We start from the raw sequence: 14,412 nt of genomic DNA, 5'->3' as shown, positions 1-14,412 counted from the left end.
TTGTCAACACATGAATCAGACCACCTTCCAATTTTGCTACATGTTCAATCTTATTCCCAACCAAGGCAGCAATGTGGGAGAAGCTTCAAGTTTAAGCAATCCTAGTTGCTCCAGTCTGAATGTGAAAATGTTATTCAAGAGGCTTGGGGGAAGGCAAGAGATGATAGGGTTGGGTTGGCAGCAGTATAGGACAAAATAGAGGTTTGTGGAGAGGAACTCATGGCTTGGGGTTCACCTATAACTGATCTGGATTCCATTGCCATCAAAGAACTTCAGAAGCAGCTAGATAGATTGAATGAGGCCCAACCTACTGAAGCTTCCAAAGCCAAATATTTGAGTTTGAGTAAAAGGATGGATGAGCTTCTACAAAAGTAAGAAATACATTGAGCCCAACGGTCTAGAATAAATTGGCTAAAGCATGGGGATAAGAATCCAAAGTTTTTTCATGCCAAAGCAACACAAAGAAGTAAAAATCATATTATAGGTATCTGAAATACACAAGGGCAGTGGGTGGAGGATTTGGAGGAGGTGGTTGAGGTAGCTTTAGCCTACTTTGATAACCTTTTTCCATGCAAGAGTGAGAGATCAGATGGATGAGTGCCTGAATGCAGTGCAGAATATGGTGACTAATTACGAAAATGCCATGGGAATTGAGTGATGGAAACAAAAACTGGAAACACATCCAAACACACTACTCAGCCATGGGACCCACCAATTTTGAGTTATGAGTGATGGAAACAAAGTTATGGGTGATGAAAATTGAAAATCCAAACAGCCCCTAAATCACTCTCTCTATTCTGATTTTCTTTTGCACTACTAAGCTTTTGTTTGGATGCTAAGAAAAGTAGAAAATCATGTAAGGAATAAGTTAACTTAGAAAGTTAGTATCTGTATATTTCCTTGGAAAATGTAAATTTATGGCAAATGGATACTGTGTGTTTTTCAATTCTTGTTAGGGTTTTGATTTTTGAGTGACTGATTTTTATTATAGTTAAATATTTAAAGCTATAAAAGTGCCATAAAATTGATCTTAGATTATGTAGGCTCCATTTGATTTTATTTTGGACAGATAAGCTTTGTTTGGATTCTAAGAAAAAACAGAAAATTGAGTAAGGAGTAAGTTAACTTAGTGTCTGTTTGATTGCTAGGAAAATGAAAATTTGTTTGAATGACTCTGTTTCTTCAATTCTTGTTAAGGTTTTTTAACCAAAAAAAAAAAAAAAAAAATTCTTGTTAGGGTTTTGAGTGACTGATTTTTATTAAAATTAAATATTTAAAGCTATCCAAGTGCCCTAAAATTTATCTTAGATTAAATGGGCTCAATTTGGTTTATCATAACTATAATTGAGAAAGATATGATTTTAGTTTTGAGTTTTGGGTTATAATTTAATCACTAGGATTAATTTATTAGCGCTGTTATATAGGCACCATTTTATGTTTTCTGATATGATATCCTTGTTTCTTGCAACAAATGGAGGATTAGGATTGTGTTCATGAATTTTTGTGATTGTCTTAGAAACATAAAGAATTTTCATTCCTTTAATGTTTCTTCTTCGAGTACTCGATAAAACAAGTAATAACTTGTTGATTTAGTTGAATAACAGTACTTTCAAACATAAAAATTCAATTGCTTATTTCTTCTTTCTCTTTCTTGGTTTGTTGTAACAAAACCACAGGATTATAGTAATTAAGTATAGTTTCTTGTCTTCTCTTGCAGTCGTAAAGAGTCCTGTGAAGGTAATTACTGTTACGAGCAAAATGAAGACAATGATTTGATATTCTCAAGTGAGGTAAAGCCCTTGATTTTTGGGGGTTTTGAAGGATGTAACTCCACTGTTATCGCATGTGGAGCAAGAGGGAGAGGAAAGACTTTTGTAATTCAGGTCGGATTTTAATCATTTTGTTTCTTCTATGTCTCCAAGTTTTCCCTCGCATTTATTAATATATATATATATATATATATATATATTTCTAGGATTTATGTTTGATTTATGATGAACTATTCAATTTTGAAGGGCTCTGATGAGAAACCAGGTTTGGCTACACTAGCCATAGCTGAAATTCTTTCTATGGCTGAGCAATGGGAATTTGGTTACTATATCTTTCTATGAGGTTTAGCAGGAGCATGTGTATGATCTTTTGGATCCAAAACAGCCAACAGTTTCTATATTGGAAGATAAAGGCAAAATTCAACATAAAGGACTTTCTAAGGCAAGTCATAACATAAGCTGTTTTCCTATTAATTTAATTAGATGACAATGTAATGATGTGTTTCTTGTAACCCTATTTGCAATGCCTCTTTTTTATTTTTCCAAGTTCCCGTCAAATCTATTACAGAATTTCACAAACTACATGCCAGCATGTGTGGTTCGCATAAATCAGTTCAAAAAATAGCAAGTGAACTTCCTCGCAAGAACCATAAGGGTTTAATAATACATCTTGTGTCTCCTAGTAAAAATGATGACATTTGTCTTGTAGGCAAGATGAATTTTGTAGACTTGGTAGGTTTTCTATTGACATCCCAAATTTAGCACTTCGTTGAAATTATAATTTTTATTATTTTCAAACCTTGGTTGATGCTTTACTGCCTTTGTCAGGGTATGAGGATGCTAGAAGAAAGAGTGCTAATGGCCTTAATCTTGTTGAAAGTACCAAAATTAATCGGTCCATATATGCCGTACATAATGTCGTTTATTCACTGAATGCCAACGAGAGCCATGTACCTTACCGGGAAAGCAAGCTTGCTCACATGTTAAAAGATTCTTTGGGTGGGCTGAACAGAATTTTAATGATCACTTGCTTGGTAATGCTTTTGATGTTCACCTAATGAAACAGTCTAGTTTATTGCTTTCTGAACTTTTTTTTTTTTTAAGTACTTCATTTTTTGTGTTTAGAACCCATCCTTTTGCCAAGATTCTGTGTACATGGTAAGTTTAGCATCTTGGTCTTGTCTAGGTATCAATCAGGGTGCAATGGACTCCACAAAGAAAGCCAAAAGTTCAACAAGACCAATGGTGTCTTCTTCACATAAGAAGAATACTCTACCTAGAAGTGTTTCCACTGCTATGAAGAAACATACAGCTTCAAAAGTGCATCTTTCTGAAAAGAAAGCCAATTGGTCTTGTCCATGACTGGCTATCATTCCCAGTCTCCTCATCGCCTTTAGTGGGAGGATCCAAATTGTTTTTCTCCCTTGTCTAACTTGGATAGGGAGGTGGATCCTTGGTCAGAGGAGGAGGAAGTCTTTTCGAGGGCCTCTCGCATGAGTGACAAACAGGGGTGTGTTTCCCAAACAGGTATGGTGTTGTCTGGTGTTGTGTTTGCAGATGGGTTACTAAATGGTGAGTCTGAGCTTCTATATCTTCCATGGGAACAAAGTGGGGTTAACGCTAGTTGTTCTGTTAGTGGGGAGAGAGAGCGTTGTCCTCTAGAGTGTGTACTGCTGTCTCGGTGGGATCCTAGAGTATCCAAGGACTCCACCGAGTTCGAGCCTTTACCAACAACTTTGAGATACCTAGGACCTCGCGATTCCACCGTGATTCTCGAATCGTCCCCAGGATGCCTTTCTTCTTTCCTATCGGGATGAGAAACCACCGAAACAGAGGCAGGAAGCTCCGTGACTTGATAGGTAAGAGAACTATTACTAAAAATCGACGATTTGGCGACCATCAGAGCCTCAAAAACTGCCATCTATGCCATTCCAGATAACCCCAAACTCTCGCCCAAAACTACTCGCACTCTGATCGCGGGTCGAGGTCCCTATTAAGACACTTGGATAGGATATTTGATCCTCCTCCAAGTGGGCCTTTCCTTTTGGGTTAGCCACTTGGGCTTTGTTCTGCCCAGACAAGCTTTTTGTAACCTCAGGCCCACCTTTATTGGGTCGTTGAAATACATTTTGGTCCAGCCAAGAGACAACACGTCTTCCCTCATTAGATTTAAACACACTCAAGGCCGAGTTGGCAAAATTCCACTTAAAAATAAAAGCATGTGTGGGTTTGCCATTTATATTAGAAACATTAACGGTAGAATGTCCTTTAATCACGTTATGCCCCAAAATAACTCAAGAATTAAAAAAAATTCCTTGTCTTCTGTTGATTGCCATAATTGATAATTTTTTTCCCATTTTGGCCATCGCCAGCCATCGGACTGCCACCAACAGCACTATCAGAAGTCATCCCTTCCAAGAACACAATTTTCTCACCCAATATGAACTTGTCTAATTCTTTCTGATACAAACACCACCCAGAACGATTAGAGTTAGCTGGTATCATAACACAACCACAACGAGCTCCACCATAGTACATAGCTATATCCACAAAAAGGCTAACCATATTTGATCTACCATAGAATTTGAAAAACTTATTGTTTTTTCTATAACACTTGCACGATAAATCCTTCCCCAGAACCCAATCTCGTATATCGGTGAAGCAAGAAAGAATCCATTCAAATCATTTACGCTCCACCCATATGGAACTTTTGATATTCCAACGACTTTCATGAATAGCATAAGAATCAGCCTGCCCATCATCAAAAGAGAGAATTTTTTTTTGCATCTATACAAAAAGAACCCTTACTGCCCCATCTGCCACTCGGAGAAGGTTTAGGTTAGATAATGAAGGATGAGATAGTGGGGGTGGGATAGTCGGTGAAGAAGGTGGACAAAAAAGGTGATATGGAATAAAGCCAAAAGGTGATGGAAATTATGTTGGGAAAAAACCAAGAAATTGAGGAGATGGCTGGTTAATTGAGGGTTGTAGAAAGGGAAACAAAGGTGGGGAGTGGTGGTGACTGTGAGGTAAGGTGGGGAAGAGGGGGGAGATGGGTAGGGAGGGGGGAGGGGCAGCGTGGGGCTCATGAGGAAAGAAAAGAAGGGGGAGGGGATGTGTAGATAAAATCTCTTTCATTAGGAATATGTTCTACAAACCCGAGTTTAGGCTCCAATCAAGAAATGAAATCCCAATTTTTGTGCATAGTTTTGTGTGTTTATATAAAGAATGGGCAAACTTAGGGTAGAGATTTATTTTATGCTACACTTTAGGGTTTAGGATTTTAGGGTTTAGGGCACAAAAGCATTGTATGAGAAATAGGTGTTTAGAATATTCTTGTGCTTAAACGCAATATTCACAAGGGTAATTCAAACAAATTTTCTAAGTTAAACAAGGAAAAATAACTTTATGGTAAACAAGATATCATCAGGGCACAAAAGCATGGTATGAGAAAATAATTCATACCCATTATCAAAATCTCAAAATGTTCAACAAAAATTCAATCAGAATCACAAAATGAAGTGAATTGAAAAAGAGAGAAATGGGAGAAGAGTACCTTACGGTGGGCAAGGTACTTTGTTGAAAAATATAACCACACCCAAATTATTTAAAGATAACAGACTATTAAATTAATTGCAGTAGAAAAGGTATAAATGCAAGCTAAACATAGTTAACAAATTCATAGCATTTACTTTGATCAAGCAAATTATGAGCAATGGGAATTACAAAGCCCCAGATCATAGAGCAATGGTGAACAAGTCAAAAACAAAGGCTGTCAATCGTTACCTTTTGCTATCCTGATTCATCAATGGATATTGGGCCAGTTGAGAAGCTTATAAAGTTAGGAAGGCCACCTGTAAACAAGACCCTAATAAATGAAGAGTAGTTTCATAGGTTTTCAATCAAAACCTTGAAGTTTCATTCATTGATAGCCTGAATGAATGTAATTTGGAATTTGAGGTCAATTTCACAACCTTTTGATGAAGACCTCAAAGCATTTTGTACAAAATGTGCTCTTTTCCATACAAGCACTAGATCACTTTGATGCATACAAAAATAAAGTCAATCAAATATGTAAATTGGAATTTGAGGTCATTTTCACAACCTTATAATTAAGGCCTAATTTAGGTGTCTTTCCATTGAATGAATTAATTATTTAGCTTCCAAGCACAAAAGGTTGACATATAGAACTAGTCTAAAATGCAAAATTGCATACACTACATGCATTTCTGGTTAAGAATGAAATTAAGCAATGAACGTATTGCTAGTGATGCACTCATGGAAGTTCTCTATTTTGTATGTTCTAATTTATCCTCCTTATTAACTCAACTCACCAGTTTTGCAATCTTTGCAAAAAAAAAAAATTTGTATGCTACTTTCTACCATTTGCTATTTGCTATTTGCTATTTGCTATCTGCTATTGGATTCATTTTAGGCCCAAAGAACACCAAACCCATGCACTCTTTCATTCATCATCAATGAACAAATGATCTATCAATCTCTCTTCTTCTCCTCCAGTAATCCTATAAGTTTATAGATTTACTAACCAAAACCCATTATCACTATGTAAATCATGAGAAGATAGAATTTTTACTAACATGAAAAACTGTGTCCCGTCCCAAATAGCCACCACTAAGCTGCAAACACATTATTGGTTTAATACCAAAAAGGCAAAACTCTCAAATAGTTCAAGGATTTTCTGAAATTTGAGAATACATCCGGAAATGTAATTGGATTTTTTTTTTTTTAATAGTTTGGTAGTTGGGGGTGGGGGGATTTTGTGAACCATCGATCTCTCCATCTCATAACTAATGCAAATGCAGAGTGGTACCTGAAATCTCTTCAAGACTATAGTGAAGATATTTGGAGCCTCATGTATGCCCAACTGCTTCCTAGCTCAAACATATGCAGCACATCTGTACAACAAAGAATATGAACAGATTGTAAGCTATTTCAGTTTGAACCATAAAACTATAAACTTCTACAACACATGGTTACGCTAAAAGTTACTAAACTAAGGTCATCAAACCTTCCACATCTATACATGTTCTCCACCCAAATCTGAGCGGCTGTAAATTGTGTCAAGGCATATTCCTATGACTTAACGCAACCAAATATCTCCAATGTGAGATCCACTTGACCTAGTACATTGATATTGAATTAATCATGGTCATTGTTGGTCAGAAAATAAAAAACAAGCAACATAATAGAGATATTTCATAAGGAACCTTTAAGACAGATACTCAAAGAAAAAAAATGAGCAATAAACACCTTTGATCAAAGACAGCCACCAAAAATCATTCCAGATAACCACATTGAAGGGCCAGAAGGGATTAAGAACACAGGGAAAAAAGTCAGAGAAGCAACAAGCACGAGGGCAAGAACGGGACGGCCAAAGGCAGTGGCTTCCCACTGCATGAGAGAGATGAGAACCTACAATGAAAATGATAGATCTTTAGGATAAAAATTAAGCAAAATGTAGTCTCCACATAGCAAAAGTACTTCATAAGGGGTAAAGTTTTGTTATTTTTTAAATATATCCTCTCTTGTTAAGTTATATAGAACAGAGCATGATCGACAAAAGATACTTGCCTACATGGCAAGGTTGAAACTAGAAACAGGGCATCTGAAAATTTTCATGGAAGCTAAATCAGTATGTAGTAAATTTGCAGATTATGGTGATGTCTCAATGCTAAAATATCAGCTCAACTGCTCAAAACTTATGCAAGAGTAGAGATCCTTTTAATGCCCGTTTTAAATTTATTCCTCTGCATTGTTCCTTTCTACAAGTCTATTTACAGAATATAGCAATTTTAAGATGAATTATATGTAGTTAAGATTGACTAGGATGGAACTAATAGATTGGTGTGGCTACCAGCACCAAAGCATGGATTTCAAGTTAAAAGTTATTATAGAGTTCAAAGGATAGGGGTGAGGGAGCTACCCCTTTTTCTTGGAGAAAATTTGGAAAGTTAGAGTTCTACCTAGAGTCGCTTTCTTTACATGGACTGCAAAACTAGGTAAAATATATACATACATACGCATATATATATATATATGTGTGTGTGTGTGTGTGTGTGTGACCATCATGAGCACGATGTTCATTTCATTCAATAAAAGTCTTATTACCTATCAAAATAAAAAAGTGTTTGCGTGCATTGATAAGTAGGGTAATTATTAGTTCACACACCTTGTTGCATGCATAATTTATTTTTTGAATTGAAATTATCATTTGAAGTCACAATTTTAGTTCAAAAACTAAAATGTGTGTACACTGTGTAACAAGAAATGTGTAATAGACACTGCCCTTGATAAGTAATACTAGGGAAAATATTGACAATGTATAATTTGAAAAAAGAGGGAGACAATAGCTGCAGATTGGTGCTATATGTGTAAATTCAATGGGGAGTCCCTAATTCATCTTCTTCTTCATTTTCCTATTGCTAAGGAGTTGTGGAACTTACTATCATGTTAGTTTGGTGTCACTTGGGTCATGTCCAATTCAGTAATTGATATGTTGGCTTCTTGGAAAGGGAATTTGGGCAAGCTCAATAATGGAGAATTTGGATGATAGCTCTGTCATGTCTTGTTTGGTATACTTGGAAAGAGTGGAATACATAGTTCCAAAAGAAAAGAGTTATCTATTCTCAAGACATTATAAGAGAGGACTTCCAATTCCTTCAATTTTTCACAATTAGCATTTTGGACTTTGTAGATGACTTGTTTTTTTAGATCTTAATCTCTTCTTTCTTTAGTCCCTTTGATGCAGGACAAATTACAGATTTGTCTACGTTTAGTTGTGGTGGGTTTAGGGTAAGAAAGAAGAAGAATTAGAGAGAGTTTAGGGTAAGAAAGAAGAAGAATTAGAAAGAAGTTAGGGCTGTTTAGGGGCTGTGTGAACAGTAAGGCCAATGTGCCTATTGCTCAAAACACCCAATTTTATTAATCAACTCATTCTACCCCTTCAATACATTGAGCACCCTATATATATATATATATATAAATATATAAAGACTCTTACTTGTACTAGTAGTATTAGGATTCCTAATAGTACAAGGACTACTATTTTAACCCTAATAAATTAAACCAAAGGCCATATATAAAGACCCATAATTAAATAAGACTCATTAATAAAACCCATGGCCTATAACAATGGCCCATACCCAACAATTCTAAAATTACTAAAATACCCTTGACTCAAGAATAACCAAATAATATATATAAAAACTTAATTAACCACCATGGACACTTATTCTTGGGCTTTGCCTTAGCCCTAGGCTTCCAAAGAGAATATCCTTTCTTTAACCATGTTATGATTCCGTCATCAACTCTCCCCCTCTAAATACAGCTCGACTCCATCGAGTTAGGAGCTGGACCAAGAATGCCATCAGAAGGCACAATTTTCCGAATAAGGAGGGTAGTCTTCTTTAACTTCAAGTTTGGCATGTGTGTGAGAGTGTACTTCTTGTTGCATTCAACAAAAGAATAAGTATTGGCACGACCAGCATGGTGGGCATTGCGATCCCATATCCATGGCTGACCCAAAATTATGTGACAAGGCTTAAGGGGCAGCACATCACACATAACAGTCTCCTTAAGCTTGCCAATTTCAAAGGTGACTAGGCACTGCTTATCAAACTTCAACTTTGTGTTTGTGACCCATGCAACATAATAAGGATTCAAGAGTGGCTCTACTTTTAATCCCAATTTCTGCACTGCATCCTCAGATATTGCATTAATACAACTCCCAGTGTCAATTACCAAAGAACATATTTGTTTCTTGCAATTAACTCGAGTTTGAAAAACCTTTCCCCTATGATAGCAGTCTTCATTCACTTGAACATCTTGGTTAAATGCTGTAAGAAGTGGACGAATGATGCCTAGCATACCCTCATCATTAAGATCTAAGTCGTCAAAGTTCAGTATACCACTATACCCACATCAGATAGATCTGGGTCTTCAACATTCTCCTTCAGGTTAGCATTGAGAGGTTCACAAATCTCTTCTTGAATTTCGAGTTGCTTGGATCCCATGATTGCCTTTGGAATAGGACTATCCTTTTCAAGCATAGCAACTAGTTTTGAAGGACATTGAAAAGACATATGGCCAAAACCTCCACAATTAAAGCACTTTGCTGTAGAATTAGAACTACTCCCTTGTGATGTAGAAGTATTAGAACAAACATTCTTGTTTGGTTGATAAGAATTACATTTGAGACTTATCAATAGACTTCTCCAAATTAACATCCACAAATGTTCTCTCACCTCTAATATTGCTTGCCACTGGAGCTCTCATTAAGGCCTTCTTTTAATCTCCTCTTCCATTTGGTATTCAATTTGAATTGCATCTGCCATGGTATAAAGCCGATTTGCAGCCAAACCCAAAGAAATATTAGGATTCAAACCTTGGCGATACGTAGAAATCATCACATCTTCATTCCATGGGAATCCCGATCTCATAGCCAAGCCATAGAATTTGTTGGTATATTCTTCAATTGAATAACTTCCTTGCACCAACTGTGTAAATTGTAAGTGGGCTCACTGCTTGTAATTAGGTGGTATAAAGTAACGAGTCATAGCACTTCGCATGCCTTCCACGATCGAATGGCAATATAGTAAGTTTGTTGGTACTTTTCCCACCATATTCTAGCTGTCCCTTTGAGTTTAGCTTCCGCAAAAAAGAGTTTTCGCTCTTCACTTAAGCTATAACATCTGAAAAAGCTTTCAATACTATGTAGCCAATCAAAGAACACCTCCAGATTGCCCTCCCCATAAAAATCAATAACTTCTAGTTTAACACCTCTATCCACATCCATTAATCGAGGCTCCCCATAAGAACGGACCGATGATGGATTGTAAGGCTGATTCCCTTCCATGAAACCAGCACCTTGAAGAGGAAAAACAATATTGGGTTGTGTTTGCTGTGGGTGCACCTGACTAGTGCTTGGAACAAAGGAATTTGTGGAAGAAAAAGGCATTGAACTTGAGGGGAATACAGGGGCTGTACTTGGACCTGATTTGGGGAACTTGGGGTCTTGATCAAAGGTGGTTTCAGCAGAAAATTTGCTAAGAACGATTGCAGACAGCTTATTGAATTCACCTCTCATGGAGGATAAGTCTTCCAATTTTGTCTCAATGGAATTCACCTTCTCACATAACAGATTAAAAGTCTTCTTTGTTATTATTTTAATGAACTCTGTCAAGCAGTTGGCTGAAGAAGATTTCACAAAGAACTTGTGGTAGGATTTTCGCTCTAATACCAAATTGATGCAGGACAAATTACGGATTTGTCTACGTTTAGTAATTAGAGGGAAGTTAGGGCTGTTTAGGGGGCCAACATGCATATTGCTCAAAACACTCAATTTTATTAATCCACTCATTCTACCCCTTCAATACATTGAGCACCCTATATATATAAAGACTCTTATACTAGCAGTATTAGGATTCCTAATAGTACAAGGACTACTATTTAACCCTAACAAATTAAACCCAAGCCCATACATAAAGACCCATAATTAAATAAGACTCAATAAGACTCATTAATAAAACCCATGGCCTATAACTATGGCCCATACCCAACAATTGTAAAATTACTAAAACACCCTTGACTCAAGAATAACCAAATAAAATATAAAAACTTAATTAACTACCATGGACACTCATTCTTGGGCTTTTCCTTAGCCTTAGGCTTCCAAAGAGAATATCCTCTCTTTAACCATGTTATGATTCCGCCATCACCCTTTTGTTTTCGTTGCCATGCTTTGGTATACACCTTGTGTACTATGATAATGCTATATTTTGCACTTTTTTTATTTTTTTTTTAAATTCTGCTGCAAATTTTAAAAACTATATTTACAGATAAATTTGATTTTTGAGTTTTAATTATTTTTTTTATTTAAAAAAAAAACAACATGGTGATTAGTGATGATCAAGGGCACAAAGTGATGAGATCAAACATTAGGTCATTTCCATTGAGATTCTTTACTGCATTGAATTTAACAGGGTACATTATGCTGTCTTAGTCATACATATTATTGCCAGTTGTTAACAACATTAGAGCAGTGAGATTATCAGAATACTGTGCAGTTGTCAAAATTCTTCGAAGAAAATCCAAATTAAACTATCACTTTTATCATAAAATGCCTCAGGAGATATTTGCTGAATTGGAGTGTCAGCACAGGTATGTATTATCAGTATCAACTCCCCCCCCCCCCCCCCCTCTTGACCCCTGTGGCCGCTCTCACCCAATAAAATAGCATTGAAAAAATATAGATTAAAGCAGTTGCAGTACAAACAAATTTAAATAAAAAAAATAAAATTGAGAATAAGAAGTACCTTCTGGAAAATAAATGGAACTCCCCATTTCCAGGAAATGAAAAGAAATATTATCACTACCATGCACCATAAAAAGGCCTTGATCCACCACATGAAAGATTTAGTCCTAGCTTCAGCTTGAGGTTGTAAGATATCAGTTTCCACTGAACGCAGTTCATTTGATATGACTTGTATATTCACTGTTCTCTCTCACATGATGCCCAGAGTTTGCATGTTTTGCTAACTCAACAGACGAGCTTGTCATCTTTATCAAGAACTCAGAAGGCTAAGAAATTAAAATAAATAAATAAATAAATAGGGGGAAGCATAAGTGTCATGATAAACAAATGAAAGTACTTGCAAATTAGTCATGTAAAAAGCACAAAAGTTTCACAAGGGGTTAAGAATCCTGAATGATTCATGTCAGGGAATGTGGGAAGTGGAATACTCAAACATCATCTTGTTGAAAACTATATGTATGTAACACCATTTCACATCACATGCAATGTTAGATCATTTTTAAACAGACAAGTCTTTGTTTCCAACTTTAAACTATACTTTTCATATCACTGTTTATGTGATAGGTGGTGGCAAAGTGTGAATACATAAAATGTGTGAAGGATCTGGTAGGAAAGTAATCGATTTCCCAATTGGTCACAATCTAATTACCAGTAAAGTAAATGAAAAAACACAGAAGCAAGAGTAAGCTTATTATCTCAATTCAACATGTAGATGTAGTACTGATGAAAAGGCCAAAGGTAAGATAGTAGTAATTGAAGGTTTAATTAAATCCATAGAGAAGATGATCAAGTAGCACTGTATGACTAAAAATAAAGCAGTCTGAGTGACAGCCACAGGTAAGATAGTAAGTAGTATTTGCTTAAAAGGGAGTTTTATACTTACATGATTAATTAAATTCCTTGGAACAACAAACAAAGTAGATATATGCAGATTAGGTTTGGGAGCGTAAGAAGGGCATGGTGATGGTGATAGACAATACAGTAATTGGCAAAAATTTATGAATATACAATGGATTTTCATTGGAAAAGAAGAGAGAATTGAAAGGGAAAAGAGGGTTGTGGGTGGGTCATTTAGGGTAATTTGTAAGCATTTTGATAATTGAAGGGGGAAAATAGAGAGAGGGAAAAAAAAGTAATGCATTAGAAAGAGATAGCTGCAGTATGTATAGTGGTGGTGATTATAATGCAAAAAAGTAATGAATTTTATCCTAAAATCCTAATCCTCCGAACGGCCAAAGTAGTGTTGTGTTCCAAATGATAATAAGTAAGTAAGTAATAATGGGTGGGTTATTTTATTAAAGGAAGGAAGGAATGAATGAACTCCAACGTCGTCTACAACTTCAACTCCTAGTATTTAATTTATTTATAGATTAGTGTTATGTGTTTTGTTGCTGCTAAGAATAGAAACAAGATTAACAAATACTAGCTGACCCAAAATCTAAATAAATAAATAAATAAAAAAAAGAATTTTACCTTGGAAATAGGATTCCCAACGGAGAAAGAGGAGTTGGTGGAGGAGGTCTGCCGCTGGGGTTCCGCCACCAAATTGAGTTGAGTATGAGGAGTATTAGGGGTGTAGAAGTAGAACAGGTGGTTGTGTTGCCTTGCAATTTGCAAACAGAACTTTGAATCAAACTTCAACAACCAAAACCAAACCAACCGATAACCAATTTCTTTTCTTTCCTTTCCTTCCCCTTTTTTCTGTTTCACTTTTGTCCCTCCCTGCGCGTTTCATTCTCCGCGTGCCCCCACGCCCACCCAACCTGACTTTTTCACTTTTTCCTCTTTTTATTTTTATTTAGTTTTTAATGACATTAACATTTTTTATTTATTTATTTTTAAATATCATTTGAATTTTATTAGTTTCTCCAATACGCGGAGTTGGTTTGGAACTCCAATTCTTTATTGTTATTATTTCATAAATAAAAAACTTTATCCTTAATTAACTAAAACTCACCTTTCTTTTCTTTATTATATGTAGACGGTATATATTAAGAGGATTCGAAAAATTAGTTATTACTTTTTCTTATCTGTAAAAAATACTCCTAAATTAATTAACCAACAACTTAAAAATAGGGTTAAAATAGTAAATTAGAAAGAAAAAAAAAAGTTAATTATTGCGTTTTTTACTGTAAAAAATATCCCTACCTAAAACTTAAAAAATGTGGTTAAAATAGTAAATAGAAAAAAAATAAAAAATTCCTACTTCTACGTTGAAATGTCTTCCCACTTCTAATAAACTCCTACTACATTGATTTAAATTCCTACTTCTACTCACTAACTTCCTACAAAATAGGATTACTCTTTTGT

The 14,412-nt window shown here is 35.7% G+C and overlaps 1 long non-coding RNA gene across 1 annotated transcript; it reads right to left on the bottom strand.

Moving 5' to 3' along the window:
• Positions 1 to 5,653: 5,653 nt before the first annotated feature.
• On the bottom strand, positions 5,654 to 13,819 carry LOC126691569 (uncharacterized). The gene is made up of 6 exons (XR_007644801.1): positions 13,576 to 13,819; positions 12,104 to 12,368; positions 7,041 to 7,202; positions 6,799 to 6,910; positions 6,601 to 6,685; positions 5,654 to 5,808 (listed from the first exon to the last, which is right to left on the bottom strand). It is a non-coding gene; the product is annotated as an uncharacterized LOC126691569 (long non-coding RNA).
• Positions 13,820 to 14,412: the final 593 nt, after the last annotated feature.

Source organism: Quercus robur, chromosome 7 (genome assembly GCF_932294415.1).
Source record: "Quercus robur chromosome 7, dhQueRobu3.1, whole genome shotgun sequence".
Classification (NCBI taxonomy): domain Eukaryota; kingdom Viridiplantae; phylum Streptophyta; class Magnoliopsida; order Fagales; family Fagaceae; genus Quercus; species Quercus robur.
This window is presented reverse-complemented; position numbering and strand designations above follow the sequence as displayed.